Genomic DNA, 17830 nt, shown 5'->3' with positions numbered 1-17830 from the left:
GAAAACGTAAACCTCTTTTTTTTTTTTTTTTTTTTTTTTTTTTAAAGTATTTGAGGTTTCCGTTGACTTCTTTTATCTTGTAACTTGCCTTGCCTTTCCTTCCCTTAACTCCCGACTGGCCCGAAAGCAGCTGCTGTGCTGGGCTGCCCTGGCCTCCCGTGCCATGTTTTATGCATGAAGATGATGGGGCGGTAATTTATTCGAGCAGAGACGATCCCCGGGCTCCTGTGTCTGCCCTCACGTCAGAGGAGCCGGGCGATGGCCGGGGGAGGCAGGTGCATCTGAATGCTCGGAGGCATGGCCTGAAATGGGAATCCCTCTCTGCAGGCAGAAATGAAAAGCAGAGCTTTGCTGCCAGAGCTGAATCACAGCAGCACCCCTTACATTTTGGGGTGCATTATTACTGCTGGGCCTCTGGTACCTAGATTAGTGCCTGGCACTTGGTAGGTGAGCAGTAAATATTTGTTGAATGAAAGAATGATTCGGTGATAACTAACACAAGTGATTTCCTGCACATACCTTCCTTTTCACCAGTTAGTCTGCCCAATGCACTGTCTTCAAGTATGTCTATTTGAATTTTCTCACCCATTGTTTTTCTCCACCTATGATCACACTTGCCCCCTGCCTACCTATTCACACTTCAAAACCTTACTTTTCCATGAGGCTTTTCTGAAGCCACAGACATACGGCTGTCCTCCACGTACCTGTCACCTGCGGCTGGCCCATGTCTGCACTGCCTGAATTTGTTAGGCCTTTTGTGTGTTCTATGGTTTCTTTCAAAGCATACATCCAGGCTGGCCGAGGTAGCTCACACCTGTAATGCCAGCACTTTGGGAGGCTGAGGTAGGAGGATCACTTGAGGCCAGGGCAACACAGTGGACCCTATCTCTACCAAAAATTTAAATTAGTTGGTCATGATGTGTGTCTGTAGTCCCAGCTACTCAGGTGGCTGAGGCAGGAGGAACTCCTGAGGCCAGAGTTCAAGGTTGCAGTGAGCTAGCTTGCACTATTGCTCTCCAGCCTGGCCAATAGAGCAAGATCCTGTCTAAAGAGAAAAGAAAAAAAATTTCCCACATTTGAATAGTAAGCTTCTTGGTGGTAAGAACTGTATATTCCTCTTTCTGAGCTGCAACGTACAGGGGTTTACATGGGGAACTGGGACATCAAGGGGTGGTTTGGGGCAGTTTTAGTCAGCCCCCCAAATTTCCGTTAGCTCGTCCTCAAACTTCCCCATGTAAAAATACACTCTAACTAAATACATTATGTTTGCTATAATACAAGCCTTAGGTGCTCCAGCCTCTTCCAAACATGTGGCTGTGCTGAAGCCTCTCTTACGTGGACATTCTAAAGCTGCCCCTGGCAGGGAAAGCTCAGGACATTGATTACTTATTTTGTTTCAGGCTTTTCCTCTGTGCAATGTCAGATTGCTCCAGAGAACAGAAAGTTATTGTTCAAGGCCTCAGGAGTAGTCTTGCCCTGAAGATGACACTGAAAAAAGTGACACCCAAGTTACCAAATTTAGCCCAAGATAACCCATAAACTTGCTGATGACAGAAACTCCATCATCTATCTTTTGCGTCTCTCATGGTGCCGCAAGCAGAGGAACTGGGGGAAACTGCGGAGTGATGGGAGTCGAGGCTCGTAATTGCAGCTGACCAGATGAGTGCTTTAGGCACGTCTCTTCGTCTTGGTGTCTTGTTTGCTTCAGTTAAAATGGTAATGGTCTACAGATTTCAGAGTTTCAAGACTGTATGAAATCAAGTAACCCTTTAGGAATTGGTGGGGTATTGGACTGGCATCCAAGAGCTCAGGCTCCTCTTCTGTCCCTGTGTCTGGTGGTAAAGAGAGTACATTCCAGAGCAGAAATGCCTGGGTGCAAGCTCTTAGCAGCCTATTTAGTGTCTTCATGACATTGACATCCTATGCCTCAGTCTCCTAATCTGTAAAATGGGGATAAGAATGAGGGCTGCTGCCTTAGGGTTACACTGATGACTTCATGAGTAAATACATGCTAAGGACTAAGAACTGTGTTTAGCATAGAAGAATTTCTCAATGTTTTCAGCAGTTATTACTACCTAGCCATGCGACTTCATGACAGTTGGCAAATTCCCTGGGCCTCTGTTTCCTTATCTGCAGTATGAGGGGTTCTGGGACACTTTATATCAGAAGTCCTGTGTATTCGTTTCCTACTGCTGCTATAACAAATTATCACAAATTTAAAGGCTTAGAACAACACAGATTTATTATCTTTTGGTTCTGAAAGTCAGAGTCTGAAATGGATCTTACGGGGTGAAAGCCAGCATATAGGCAGAGCTGCATTCTTTCTGGAGGCTCTGGGCGAGGGTCTGTTCCTTGCCTTTTCCAGCTTGTAAAGGCCTTTATATTCCATAAAATTATTTCCCGAGTGTCTTTGTTCACTTGAGGGACCATTGCTCTGTGCCGTTACATCAACTGGCAATTGCAGGTTATGTGGGGCATTCCCCATAATTGCTATTGGATATAAGCAATTGCTTGTGGATCTTGATCCCTTACAATGTGCCAGCTCCCCAAGACTCATTTTCTGAATTAGGGGGGAAGGTAGAGACCAATATTGAGACAAAATCTACGTAAGGCAGCCAATGAGGTCTTCTTGACTGTTGACACTGAGCACAATTCCCTAGAATGGCAAATGCAGCATGAGAAAACTATATTTGGTAGACTGGACCAAGCAGAAGAAAACAATTCAGAGCTTAAAGATTAGTCTTTTGAACTAACACAATCAGACAAAAATTAAGGAAAAATAATTTTAAAAAATGAATAAGTCTTCAAAAATGATTATATAAAGCAACCAAACTTATGAATTATTGGCATTCCTGGGAGAGAAGAAGAAAAAAATAAACACCCTCGAAAATATGTTTGATGGGAAAATGCAAGAAAATTTTCCTAATCTTGCTAGAGAGGTAGACATCCAGATACAATAAAATCCAGAGAACACCTGTGAGTTACTATACAAAATGAACATCCCTGAGGAATGCAGTCACCAGGCTGTCCAGGGTCAATGCTAAAGAAAAAATGTTGAAGACAGTTAGAGAAAAAGGACAGATGACATATTAAAGGAACACCATTGGGCTAACAATAGATGTTTCAGAAAAAACCTTACAAGACAAGAGAGACTGGGGACCTGTAGTCAGTATTCCAAAAGAAAAATTTCAACCAAGAATTTCGTATCCCACCAAACTAAGCTTCATAAACAAAGAGAAATACAATATTTTCCAGGCAAACAAGTGCTAAGGGATTTTTTTTTTTAATCACTAGAAAAGCTTACAAGAGATCCTTAAGAGAAAATGAAGTGGGACCTAATTAAACTTAAGAGCGTCTGCACAGCAAAAGAAACTATCAACAGAGTGAACGGACAACCTACAAAATAGGAGAAAGTATTTGCAAACTATGTATTTGACAAAGGTCTAATATCCAGAGTCTATAAGGAACTTAAACAATTGAACAAGAAAATAATAACAATAACCGCATTAAAAATTAACCCCATTAAAATATGGGCAAAAGACACGAACAGACATTTCTCAAAAGAAGGCATCCAAGTGTCCAACAAACATGAAAAAATGCTCCACATCACTGATTATCAGAGAAATGCAAATCCAAGTAACAATGAGAAACTATCTTACACCAGTCAGCATGGCTATTATTAAAAAGTCAAAAAACAACAGATGTTGGTGAGGCTGCAGAGAAAAGCAAACACTTATACACTGTTGATGAAAATGTCAATTAGTCCAGCTACTGGAGAAAGAAGTTGGGAGATTTCTCAAAAACTTAGAACTGCCATTCTACCTGGCAATCCCATTACTCTGTATATACTGAGAAGAAAACAACTTGTTCTACCAAAAAGACACACTGACATGTTCATCACAGCACTATTCACAATGGCAAAGATACATGGAGCCAACCTAGATGCTTAACACTGGTGGATTGAATAAAGAAAATGAGGTACATATACACCATGAAATACTAAACAGATGTTAAAAAAATGAAACCATATTCTTTGCAGCAATATGCATGCTGCTGGAGACCATTATCCTAAGGAATTTAATGCACGAACAGAAATCCAAAGACTGCATGTTCTCCCTTGTGAGTGGGAGCTAAACCTTGGGTATTCATGGACTTAACGATGGGAACAATAGGCACTGGGGACTGCTAGAGCAGGGAGGGAGGGGTGAGGGCAAGGTTTGAAAAACTAACTGTTGGGTACTAGACTCAGCACTTGGGTAGCAGGATCATCATACCCCAAACCTCAGCATATCCTGCACATGTACATCCTGAATCTAAAAAAATGTTGGAAGAGAAAAGAAAACTATATTTGGGAGACCTAGAAATGGATATTGTTCTAGCAGTCTCCTCTGTTCTGGGTTTCTACAATTGTTAATTGCAACACTTCTGTTCTGTACGGCACTTAACATAAATCAGATAGCTGCAGAGTAGGCAAATTCCAGATGAGAGCAATCTCAGAGAAGCTGTTGGGGTACTGTGACTATGTTCCCTCCATCACCTTCTTTCATTACACAGCTCTTGAAATTCTGTGCAAGCAATTAACTTGAATGTGATACAAAAAAATCAAGTGCTTTTTTTCCTTTTTTTTGCACTCAGCATCAAACCTTTTTTCCTCCTCATTAAGCCACACATTTCCTAAAGCCTCTGCTGCGTGAGTCACCAATGTTTCTGATGTACATAATTTACAACAGCAGATGAGAGAGAGCAGCAGGCCAGAGAGGGTGGAAAGCACAGTTGGGTCTAAAATGAGAGGCAGTTGCAAAGTTTGCATTGTCTCCACTCTTGTGAATTTAAATACAGATCTTGCCAGTTTCGTTATTATACTCGTAGAAAGTGGGGGGTGGGTGTTCGGAACAAGAAGTGGAGGACTCGCCACCATCGTGTGTTATTCTTCCCGGTCAGGCTGGCAATGCTGGAGATCTGTGGCTCATACACAGGGCTCCATGTTCTGACTCTTCATGCTTTATCTTTTAACAAGTGGGTACTCATTAATGCCTGGAATAAACAGCCTTGTGGGGTGTTATTCTCCCAAGGAACATTTTCATCTGTGCTAAGTGTAGAACATGCATTTTTACTTTCTTGGGCTTGCCTTGCTATTAAATTTTCATAAATCTCAGAATTTCACGGTGGAAGCACATAGAGTCTGCAAGGAGCAATGTGTTGAAGAGAATATGGAGGAAAGGCGTAATTATGCGACCCTTTCTTCATTTTTCCTTCAACTCACTTTCAATAAGTGGAAGCTAGATGTTAGACACGGCAGAAAAAACACCAGCATGTCTGTTTCTACTTTAAAACCATCCTGGGGAGAAACAGACCTTCAATTACTCAGTGGAGAACGGCAGCTGCTGAGCTGAAGTACGCTGTATGACTTTTATGGAAAGTCAGCGAGGAAAGCTTGGTATTATTTTAAAATAAAAGCTTATTAAGCACCAGGAAGAAAATGATAGCACAGCACCTGAATTATTTCTCTTCTGTGGCAGATACACACAAAAAGAACATGAGGTCTCAGTTTGCTCTTTGGAAATGGAAATGGGAGTGGGAGTTGGGTTCTCGTTGTGGGTATCTGGCTGTCTACACGCATTTAGTGAGCACCTAGGGAGAGATAGACTGTGCGTTGTAGGCTTTTAACAGATGTGGTTGTATTTTATTTCTCCTGCATTCTTATTCATGAGGAGTTATTAGCAATCCTACTTTACATATAAAAAAGTAAAGGTTAAAGAATACTCTAAACAATAATCAAACACATAGAGTACTTCACATGTGTTAATTCATACGATTGTCATATAATAATCCCATGACCATTTTGCAGATAGGGAAACAGGTGCAGAGAAGTTTAGTAACTTGCCGTGGTCACACACCCAGCAAGTGGCTGAAATGAGATTTGAATTCAGGTAATCTGGCTCTAGAGCCCATACCCACAGCCTGTACTAACTCTTCAGATTAGGTAGATAAACATTGCAGTGTAACCATTCATTCATAACATTTTATTTTTAAAACCAAAGTACCATGTAGCTTTGACAAAGGCAATTATTGAATAATAAGGAGTTAGAAAATTGGACAGCTGTCAGAGAATTACCCTAGACAACGTCATATCCAAGTATCTCATTTTACAGAAAGTGAAACTGACCCTCAGATTAGCAGACGCCTCCAAGCTGGGACAGCAGGCCGGCAGACCAAGACCAAGGGGTACGCTCCTCCCCAAACCTCAACGCAATGCCCTTTCCACGGCTGCTCCAATCAGAGTTCAGGGGATTCTTAAGGCTTAGGACATTTTTGGAAGACAGTTTTTGTGGAATCGAGGCAGACAATTTTGGAGTATGAAAGCAGCAGCTATGAGGCTAGAGAAAGGACAGTGTCTGCATCTTATCTGCCCTCTTCTAGTCAGACACAGCCCGTGACTGCGCTCTCTCTCTCCTTCTCTCCCTCCCTCCCGGCTGGCCTCACCAGCGTCTCCTGTTGCGCTGACGTCCTACCCAGCTGCTCAGGACAGTGCCCTGGGTGTGACTCCGTGCTTCCTAGCTCTTACGTCCCACATTCCAACCAACAACTGACCCACCTGATTCTGCCCCCTAGTTGTTGATGAAAAGGATTAAATGCTGTAAAATATTCTCAGAGATTTATTCCGAGACAAACATAAGTGACCATAACGTATGACATAGCCCTCAGGAGATCCTGAGAACATGTGACCCAGGTGGTCGAAGCACAGCTTGGTTTTATACATTTTAGGGAGAAATGAGACATCAATTAATACATTTAAGCTGTACATTGATTCAGTCCAGATAGGCCAACTCAAAGTTGGCGTGGTGGGGAGGAGGGCCTGCGACCTCTGAAGCCCCAGAAGGAGTGCTGCAGTGCCCCTTTAGCTTTGCCACCTGCAGACGGCTTAAGGGTTAATAGCTCAGTGGACGGTCAGTGTGATAGCCTTTGCACCCACAGTCGCGGCACCCAAGTTCTTGTCCGGCGTCCAGGAGGAATGAGATTAAACTAACGAGTTGAAGATGGGGCTTTATTGCCAGTGAAAGTGGCTGTCAGCAGGAAGGGGAGGAAAAAAGGGGATGGAGCAGGAAGGTAATCCTCCCCTGAAGTCTGGTATCCCCCACCAGACTCCGCTCTGAAGTTATGCCATCAAGCTGTCCCTCTGAAGGCAAGCTGCTGCTCTCCAGCTTCCATCCATAGGCTTTCATGTCCAGCTGCTTCTCCTCTCTCTGCTGGATGAGCTTGGCGTTTTTATGGGCACAGGATGAGGGGCAGGGTGGGCCTTGGGTGATTTTGGAAAAGGCAATATTTGAGCAGGAAAACAGGGATTAAGTTCTCACTTTGGGCTGCAGTATCAGGATTTTCAGCTTGCGGGTGGGGACCTCCCCAGGGGCCTGACCTCTTCTGCCCAGAATTTCCCTGCCTCTTGTTCCTATCGAGAGTAACTAGGTGTGAACTTATTAATTTAGCCACCCAGTGGCTGTCCCAAGAGCCCTCTAGATCTGCAATCACTGGGAGGCCTCACTGAAAAGTCTTCCTTTCTTCTGTGATTAAGGGGCCAATATTTTAGCTTTTAGAATAACTTACTATGCAAATAGTGACCGATTGACGTCAGTGGAGCACAGGTACCTTTATGAGTCAGAGTAGAGACGAGAGAAGTCAGTTTTCTCTCTTGATTAAATCAGCCCCAATGGAACAGCCTCGGTTTAAACAGAGGAACATTTTTAAAGTAGTGATCTGCTTAACTTTTGTGGTGAGCTCCCTCTGGAGAAATATCTAGATGTAGAAGAGAAATATTTTCTTATTATACTTAGTTTTAAAAGAGTTGCCTTTTCTTTGACCTTAATGCCATGAGATGTGGATCCTTTTCAGCCTTAGCAGAAGAGAAGGGGGTGAAAGCCTCCACCATCGGAAGGCAGCTTCTCTTCTTTTTACCTATAAGTAAACCATGAAATCAGAATCTCTCAGAACTTCAGAGCCAAGGAGACCTCAGACGTCACTGCCCCATACTTTCATTTTATGGTAGAGGGAACAGAGCCTCAGGAGGATAAAAGTCTTGACAACAGCCACAAAACTAGTTGGTTCTGAAGGCATTATTAATAGTTGTTGTGACTCATAGCTCAGGGCTCTTTCTTATTCGCAACCCATTGCAAACCTGACGGTCCAGTTATAAAAGATGTGTTTTTCAGCAATGTTTTAAACATTGTATTTTATGTGTGAGCAACCAGCATAACAAAGGCCATCTTTTAAAATGTATGCTGTGAAACCAGAGATTCTCAAAAGTTTCATGCAGTTTGTTCCCAAAGGGACGTCTGATTAGAGGAGCATGTATTCTTATACGTGTCTAGGATGGTGGAGGAAGCAATTGGAGGGAGATAAAGGAACAATAAGGGGCCTTTTCTCCTTGACATCTCTGCCAAGCCTCCTTGACTCATGAAAATTGTCCCAGTAGCCCCAAAGGTTTCTTCCTTATGAGGTTAATTCAATTCATGTTTTAAAAATGTGGGAGGCACTGGGTGTGCAAAGATGAATGATACCCTTTATTCCAGGAGCTTAAAATCCAGTTGAGAAAGTAGACAGGTACGCAGTACGGGCAGCCCTCTGCATCTGTGAGTTCTGCATCCCAGGATTCAACCAACCTCAGTCAAAAATGTTTGCAAAAATAAAAAATACAAAGACTGTAATAAAATAATACAAATAAAACAATACGGTATAAGGACATTTACACAGCGTTTGTATGTTATTAGGTATTAGCAGTCAAGAGATGATTTGAAGTATATGGTAGGATGTTCACAGGTTACATGCAAATAGGATGCTAGTTTATATCAGGGACTTGAACATCGGAGGAATTTGGTGTCCTCAGGGGTCTGGAACTGATTCCCCACAGATATGGAGGGATGACTTGTCACTATATTACCAGATCCAACGTGACTGGCGTCAGAACAGCAGCAGTAAATCATTTAGGCCCCATGAAGAAGAAGAACCAATTCTGACAGGGTAGGAGAGCCAGCACAGGTTTGGGGAGGAGGTGGCGTTTCTGCGACACTTGGAAAGATGGGGGATGAATCCAGGAGTGAAGAGAAGGGCATTCTTAGCCGAAGACTCACAAGAGCCAAGGCTGGGAGTAAAGACGACAGGTACGTTATGAATGGGGCGAAAGAAGGAGGGAAGGTTGGGAACAGAGCGGGCAGCCTGTTCCCAACCCAAAGGCTGGGCTGGCAGGAGGCCGCTGCTGGAGGAAGCACAGCCTTTCTAGTTGCAGCAAAGAAAGCGAAGCTTGCCCTGGAATCGGAGGCCTCCCTCACAGCCCGGGTGCCTTTCCTCCTCAGGGGGCCACAGCCCTCATGCTTCCTCCCTTCACACAGCCGGCTTTAGCAGGGAGTGTGGCAGAGACTCCTTCAGAACACGGGGTGTTGCCATGGAAATGGATCAAAGTAGGGGGATATCCGGAGAGAACAGCAGCTGCCACTTGGAGCCTCGGAGAGAGGAGAAAGCCTTAATGGAGACTTCACGCTCTAAGGTGTGGTGTTGAGGTCCAGAGTGTGCCTATGACCCAAGGCACGAAGACAAGAACTGTCACCGGGAACTACCTGGCACTAAGCAGAATCTCAACAGAGCCAGGTACGCCCACATCCAAAAGAAAATCTGCTGCTGTATATAAAAAGTACCAAGAAAAAGGAAATATTTTAGTTAACTGGTCAATGTATTTTTAAATGAAACAAACTTTAAAAAATTATTTTTACATATTTTATTATACGTTAAGTTCTGAGGTGCATGTGCAGATCGTGCAGGTTTGTTACACTGACTTTTGGATGGGGTTGTTTGTTTTTTTCTTGTAAATTTAAGTTCTCCATAGATTTCGGTTATTTGCCCTTTGTTAGATGGGTAGATTGCAAAAAAATTTTCCCATTATGTTGGTTGCCAGTTCACTCTATTGATAGCTTCTTTTGCTGTGCAGAAGCTCTTAAGTTTAATTAGATCCCATTTGTCTATTTTGGCTTTTTTGCCATTGCTTTTGGTGTTTTAGTCATGAAGTCTTTGCCCATGCCTATGTCCTGAATGGTATTGCCTAAGTTTTCTTCTAGAGTTCTTATGGTGTTAGGCGTCATGTTTAAATCTTTAATCCATCTAGAGTTAATTTTTGTATAAGGTGTAAGGAAGGGATCCAGTTTCAGCTTTCTGCATATGGCTAGCCAGTTTTCCCAGCACCATTCATTAAATAGGGAATCCTTTTCCCATTGCTAGTTTTTGCAGGTTTGTCAAAGATCAGATGGTTGTAGATGTGTGGTGTTCTTTCTGAGGCCTCTGTTTTGTTCCATTGGTCTATATATCTGTTTTGGTACCAGTACCATGCTGTTTTGATTACTGTAGCCTTGTAGCATAGTTTGAAGTCAGGTAGTGTGATGCCTTCAGCTTGGTGTTTTTTTTTTTTTTTTTGCTTAGGATTTTCTTGGCTCTATGGCCTCTTTTTCAGTTCCATATGAAGTTTAAGGTGCTTTTTTCCAATTCTGTGAAGAAAGTCAATTGTAGGTTGATGGGGATAGCATTGAATGTATAAATTACTTTGGGCAGTATGGCCATTTTCATGATATTGATTCTTCCTAACCATGAGCATGGGATGTTTTTACATTGTTTGTGTCTTCTCTTATTTTCTTGAGCAGTGATTTGTAGTTCTCCTTGAAGAGGTCCTTTACATCTCTTGTTGGTTGTGTTCCTAGGTATTTTATTCTCTTTGTAGCAATTGTGAAAGGGAGTTCACTCATAATTTGGCTCTCTATTATTGGTGTATAGGAATGCTTGCGATTTTTGCACATTGATTTTGTATCCTGAGACTTTGCTGAAGTTTCTTATCACCTTAAGGAGATTTTGGGCTGAGACAATGGGGTTTTCTTTTTTTTTTTTCCCATTTATTTTATTGCATTTTAGGTTTTGGGGTACATGTGAAGAACATGCAAGATTGTTGCATAGGTACACATGTGGCAGTGCAATTTGCTGTCTTCCTGCCCATCACCTACATCTGGCATCTCTCCCCTTGCTATCTCTCCCCAACTCCCCACCCTACACCGTCCCTCCCCTCTTTCCCCCCAACTGACCCCAGTGCGTAGTGCTCCCCTCCCTGTGTCCATGTGTTCTCATTGTTAAACACCCGCCTATCAGTGAGAACATGCGGTGTTTGATCTTCTGCTTTTCTGTCAGTTTGCTGAGAATGATGGTTTCCAGGTTCATCCATGTCCCTACAAAGGACATGAACTCATCGTTTTTGATGGCTGCATAATATACCATGGTGTATATGTGCCACATTTTCCCTGTCCAGTCTATCATTGACGGGCATTTGGGTTGGTTCCAGGTCTTTGCTAGACAATGGGGTTTTCTAAATATACAATCAGGTCATCTCCAAACAGGGACAATTTGATATCCTCTCTTCTTGTATGAATACACTTTATTCCTTTCTCCTGCCTGATGGCCTTAGCTAGAACTTCCAATAATATGTTGAATAGGAGTGGTGAGAGAGGGCATCCTTGTCTTGTGCTGGTTTTCAAAGGGAATGCTTCCAGTTTTTGCCCATTCAGTATGATATTGGCTGTGAGCCTGTCATAAATAGCTCTTATTATTTTGAGATATGATCCATTGATGCCTAGTTTATTGAGTATTTAGCATAAGGGGCTGTTGAATTTTGTCAAAGGCCTTCTCTGCATCTGTTGAGATATTCATGTGGCTTTTGTCTTTGGTTCTGTTTATGTGATGGATTACATTAATAGATTTGCATATGTTGAACCAGGCTTGCATTCCCTGGGATGACACCGACTTGATCATGATGGATAAACTTTTTGATGTGCTGTTGGATTCAGTTTGCCAGTATTTTATGGAAGATTTTTATATCAATATTCATCATGGACATTGGCTTAAAATTTAATTTTTCAGTTGTGTCTCCCAGGTTTTGATATCAGGATGATGTTGGTCTTATAAAATGAGTTAGGGAGGATCCCTCTTTTTGTATTGTTTGGAATAGTTTCAGGAGGAATGGTACCAGCTCCTCTTTGTACCTCTGGTAGAATTCAGCTGTGAACCCATCTGGTCCTGGACTTTTTTTTGGTTGGTAGGCTATTCACTGCTGTCCCAACTTTAAACCTTTCAAGGAAAGATCTAAAATCGACACCCTAATATCACAATTAAAAGAACTAGAGGAACAAGATCAAACAAATTCAAAAGCTAGCAGAAGACAAGAAATAACTAAGATCAGAGCAGAAATGAAGGAGATAGAGACATGAAAAACCCTTCAAAACATCAATAAATCCAGGAGCTCATTTCTTTGAAAAGAACAACGAAATAGATAGACCACTAGCCAGACTAATAAAAAGAAAAGAGAGAAGATTCAAATAGATGCAATAAAAAATGGTAAAGGGGATGTCACCACCAATCCCACAGAAATACAGAATACCATCAGAGATTGCTACTAACACCCTCTATGCAGATAAACCAGTAAATCTAGAAGAAAGGGATAAATTCCTGGGCATGTATACCTTCCCAAGACAGACTTTTAAAAATACAAAAATACAAGCATTTATTGAGTAATTACCATACACCAGACTTTGTGCTAAAGGTTTTTGAGGCATTCTCTCCCACCTGGAAAGCCAAATCATAAACCAAAATTTGCTTGGTGAGAGTGGAATCTGAATCATATCATCTAGTTGTTGGATGCTGATGGTTCATGCCATTGAGTTAGGATAACCAATTTGTCCTGGTTTGCCCAAGACTTTCTTAGTCATTCAGGAAATCCCTCAGTCTTACGCAAACTGGGACCATTGATTACTCTATGTCAAGTTATAATGACCCAAAGCTTCTCTCTCCCCTTTTAAGGGTTCACTGTGGAGAGGACTACACGTCTGTCTCATTGGGGCACCTTCTCTCCTGGACAGCATTTGACGAACGTTGCCAAATTCCAATGTTTATATCTTACAGTCCTTTCCAATTACTCCATGCTTTTTTCCTTTATCTAATGGCATAGATTCATTTCAAGATGGTGTAGCAGAACTAGAGATGACTGACTCGCCCAATTCCATTCCCTCTTCTCATGCGTCTTCCTGCCGTGTAGTAAAAGAAAGTCCCTTCTCCAGACTCACTTGCAGCTTGAGCTCCTCATGTGACTTAGCATCTGCCAAGCGGATGCACTGATGTGAGTCTGGAAAGGAGCCAGTGGGCAAAGCCAGCGTTGGCCTTGTGCAGGGAGAGAGGGGACCTTCTGGCAGGCATAGTGGCAGCAGCCAGCAGGGGCAGGGCAGCATGTGTATATTACATTCACATAATATTGTGAACAAAGCTGCTATGGACCCAGCCGCTTCCTGATCATGGCAGAGGCAGGGTTTCTGGGGCCCTGCTGGCAACAGCTCCCTTAGCAGGCCAATTCTTTCGAGGGGTTCAGTCTAGATCGTGTGCCTTCAGCCGTCCCGATGATTTTATGGAGCTGTTAGCAGCCATTTCTCACTCTCCTTTTGCATAAACTAGTCAGAGGACTCTGTAATTTACAACATAAAAGTACAGCCTGACACAGGTGGCATACAGGATGCCATCATCAACAGCCTAATAATGACTTCCTGGAATGCTGCATTGAAAAGAATTCCGAGACCTCATCCAGGCTTAGTGAGAAAGACTGCTCTGATGCGTTAGGACCTCTTATAGTCCCCAAGAGAAGAGTTGTATTTGCATCAGACTTTTGCCATCTGTGGTTGAGACTATTGACACAATCGTGTCTTTTTTTTTTTTTTCTTTTACATTCATACTGTCATTTTAAGATGTGGTCTGCTAAAGTGTTGATAACTCTGGAAATCAGCAATTTTAGACATATTTCTTTAACCTTAGTTTTAGAAATATAAACTACAATTGTCTTTGATATGAAGGACTGAATAATTGCTGATGTAATTTTTGAAGAATGTAAATGCTCTTGTTGAAAATTTCTTGCTTAGTAAAAATAAAGATTAAAAGATATTTTGTATTCTAGTGACTATTACATATTCACTATTATATGTCTATGCATTACAGCATGTGTACATTACATTCAAAGAGTATTGTGAACAAAGTAGGCAGAAGGAAAGAAGATCTTACTCAAGTTTAAATCTATACGTCCTATTTCTTATAATCATGATTACAACTTCCCTTTAATATTTAATAGTTTGAGAATGAAATTTGCTTAGTCCTCTATAAAAACTGTAACAGGAAAGTATGTTTGTTCAGTTGGCCGTGGAATATGAGCATTACAGGAAACTAAATCTCAAACTCCAGATGAGTTTGTGATCAGCCTTTTGGTATTTTCCACTCTACACATTGTTCATGTTCTCTTGTTAGAGAACACTTTGGCTGGCCCATTTTGTTTTTAAAGGTATAACTTTTTTTTTTAAATTGTACTTTAGGTTCTGGGGTACATGTGCAGATCATGCAGGATTGTTGCGAAGGTACATACATGGCAAGGTGGCTTGCTGCCTTCCTCCCCTCATCACCTACATCTAGTATTTTTTCCCATGTTTTCCCTCCCCACCCTCTCCACCCCACAGTCCCTCCCCTAGAACCCCCCAACTGACTGCAGTATGTGATGCTCCCTTCCCTGTGTCCATGTGTTCTAATTGTTCAACACCTGCCTACAAGTGATTCCATGCTGTGTTGGCTTTTTTGTTCTTGTGTCGGTTTGCTGAGAATGATGGTTTCCAGATTCATCCATGTCCCTATGAAGGACACGAACTCATCGTTTTTTTATGGCTGCATAGTATTCCATGGTGTATATGTGCCACATTTTCTTTATCCAGTCTGTTGTTGATGGACATTTGGGTCGGTTCCAGGTCTTTGCGATTGTAAACAGTGTCGCAGTAGAAAGAAAATAAAGCTACCTTGACATAATTTAAACACAACACAAAGCATGATTTCTTGAACAATTCTTAGAATTTGTGGTTCCTCGTTGTACCACCCACACCTAAAAAGGCTTGTCTCTCTTGAAGGAATTTTCTCTGTTGAAGAGATTTTGACTTTCACTTTCACAGGGCAAAAAGGCGAGGCTGTCTGTAGCAGAGATGTGATGAGCTGTCCAGCTGCTGGTATCACAGGGCCCAGCTTTGCTTGTTCTGACCCTAGAGCCTAATCAGGGTGAAACCCCTGTGCATCAGACCTGGGATGTGGGAGTAGAAAAGGAAACTTAGGAAGTTGGAAAGAACTGAAAAGAAATTTCCATTTATTTTTCATTTCCTCAAGAATGGTGTCCTCACTAAGGGTCTTTTAGTTGCAAGTGAAAAAAAATCCACTACAACTATAAAGTGATTTTTTTTTAGGCGGGGGGATGAAAAGGAAACAAAAGGTAAACAGATTAGGGAGAAATGCTATTGCCTTTATTTGCACATAATGTGATTGTCTATGTAGAAAATCCAAAACAATTAACCAAGAAAACTGCTGGAACTAATAAGCAGTTACAGCAGGGACACAGGGCACGAGATTATTACACAGAAGTCAACCACTTCCTTATGTACCAGAAGTGAGCAAGTAGAAACTGACATTTACAAAAACGATCAGCTCACGCCTGCAACCCCAACACTTTGAGAGGCCGAAGCAGGAGGATCACTTGAGGCCAGGAGTTCAGGGCCAGCCTGGGCAACATATTAAGACCCTGTCTCTACAAAACATTTTTAAAAATAAGAGCCAGGCATGGTGGCCTATGCCTGTAGTCTCAGATACTTGGGAAGCTGAGGTTGAAGGATGGCTCGAGCCCAGGAGTTCAAGGCTGCAGTGAGCTGGGATATGCTACTCCACTCCAGCCTTGGCAACAGAGTGAGACTGTCTCTAAAATCAAACAAAAAAACAAAACCCCACGTTATCATTTGCGGGAAAAAAAAAAAAGGCTAGGCGTGTTACAACAAGGCCAGTGCATAGAAGGCTATCTGAGGATGAGGATGGCCACTGGGAACCCAGGCAGCACTCCGCCCAACTTTGCCAGGCCTTCTCCTGCTCTCAGGACCCACGAAGGCTATTCTGGGTTCCTGAGCACTCAGCTGTCTTCCTGGCCTTTCGGGCAGCACACAGCTCTGGAGTTAAATCAGAGGACTAACTCCTGAGCCCACGCTTTAAAGCTGTGTGACCTTAGATAATCTGCTAAACCACCATAGGACTGAGTGTCCTGTACCGTGGATAAGAGCAACTGTAGTTCTGGCTGGGTGCAGTAGCTCACGTCTGTCATCCCAGAACTCTGGGAGGCCGAGGCAGGTGGATCACGAGGTCAAGAGTTCAAGACAAGCCTGACCAAAACGGTGAAACTCTGTCTCTACTAAAAATACAAAAATGAGTCGGATGTGGTGTTCCACACCTGTAATCCCAGCTACTCAGGAGGCTGAGGCAGGAGAATTGCTTGAACCCGGGAAGTGGAGGTTGCAGTGAACTGAGATTGCAACACTGCACTCCAGCCTGGGTGACAGCAAGACTGCGTCTCAAAATAAATAAATAAAAAATAAGCTGCCGCATAGCCAGCACTGAATACTCATTAGCTGTTGATTTGGTTGTAGGCCCTTTTTGCTCTCTGGGGCTTGGTTTCCTCTGTTTCACTGGGTCTCTGTAGAAGCTTGGCTGGACAGTGGTGACCTCAGTTTCTACGTCCACACCACCCCAGTCCAAGCCAGCGGCCAGATGGAATTTGATTTTCCTCATCTCCAAAGCAAATTCTTAGGAGGAGGAATCTCCTAGGCTCCACTGTGGTCAGGGAGGCAAATGAACTCAGCTGTGGAGGGTTGAATTGTGCGCGTGTGTGTGTGTGTGTGTGTGTGTGTGTGTGTGGAATCGGGGTCAAAAGTTATCAGGTGGAGGCGATGTCATAGTCCTCAAAGAGAGAAAGGATGTCTTTATGAGCTGATTAATTATCCCCAAATAGGTGAGCCCAGCAACCCTGGATTTTGTAGTCTTGTATGATGTGTCTTTGGTAAGCATTTGTGATGATAAATTTTAAGCCTAACCTGACTGGGCTCAGGGATGCCCAGATAGCCGGGAAACATCATTTCTGGGTGTGTCTGTGAGGATGTTTTTGTTATTCGCGTCCAATAGTACTGAATATTAAATGAATTTCATAAAGAGATCTTCCAGACAGGCTTTGTGTGGGCAACAGGGCTGTTTTATTTCTCCCTTGGGTGCACGTGGGCCGAATCCGAGAAAGGACAGGTGAAGGGGTAAGGTGGGAATTGACTTTAGAGGTTGGGGTAGTTTTTTGGGGGGCAGGGGTGTTGCAGAGTAAGATCAGTTACATTGGGGGGGTAGGGGTATACATGGCCACAAGTTCAGTTACGATGGTGGGTGGGGGTGAGGCAGAAGAGCAGTTAAGATAGCAGGATGGGTGAGAGGTATTCACATTATCATAAGAACAGTTAAGATGGCAGGGAGGGTGGGGTGAGGGGCTTGTTGGGGAAGCTCTGCTGGATGTCCAGGGACAATGGTGAATGCAGGTGGGGGTGGGACATGATCAGGGGGCAAGCAGGACTTCAGACTTTCAGGCTCCAGGCTTGCATATGGGGGCCTGGCAGTTTTCAGAAGAGATCAGCATTTACATCAATACACTGAGTATAGAAGATAGCCCTCACCAATGTTGCTGGATGTCATCTAATCCGTTAACAGCCTGAATAAAACAAACAGGGCTAGGGGATGTAGCTCAGTGGTAGAGCGCATGCTGTGCATGTATGAGACCCCGGGTTCAATCCCTGGCATCTCCACTCTTTTGGGGCTGGGCACGGTGGCTCACGCCTGTAATCCCATCTACTCAGGAGGCTGGGGCAGGAGAATCGCTTGAACCCGGGAGGCGAAG

General features: G+C 43.1%; 1 non-coding gene across 1 annotated transcript; it reads left to right on the top strand.

The window, feature by feature from the left end:
* The first annotated feature begins 17666 nt into the window (after positions 1-17666).
* On the top strand, positions 17667-17738 carry TRNAA-UGC. Its single transcript has one exon. It is a non-coding gene; the product is annotated as a tRNA-Ala (tRNA).
* The last annotated feature ends 92 nt before the right edge of the window (positions 17739-17830 follow it).

The sequence above is a fragment of the Sapajus apella genome, unplaced genomic scaffold (assembly GCF_009761245.1).
Source record: "Sapajus apella isolate SASKATOON/1434 unplaced genomic scaffold, GSC_monkey_1.0 scaffold184, whole genome shotgun sequence".
In the NCBI taxonomy this organism is placed as follows: Eukaryota; Metazoa; Chordata; class Mammalia; order Primates; family Cebidae; genus Sapajus; species Sapajus apella.
This window is presented reverse-complemented; position numbering and strand designations above follow the sequence as displayed.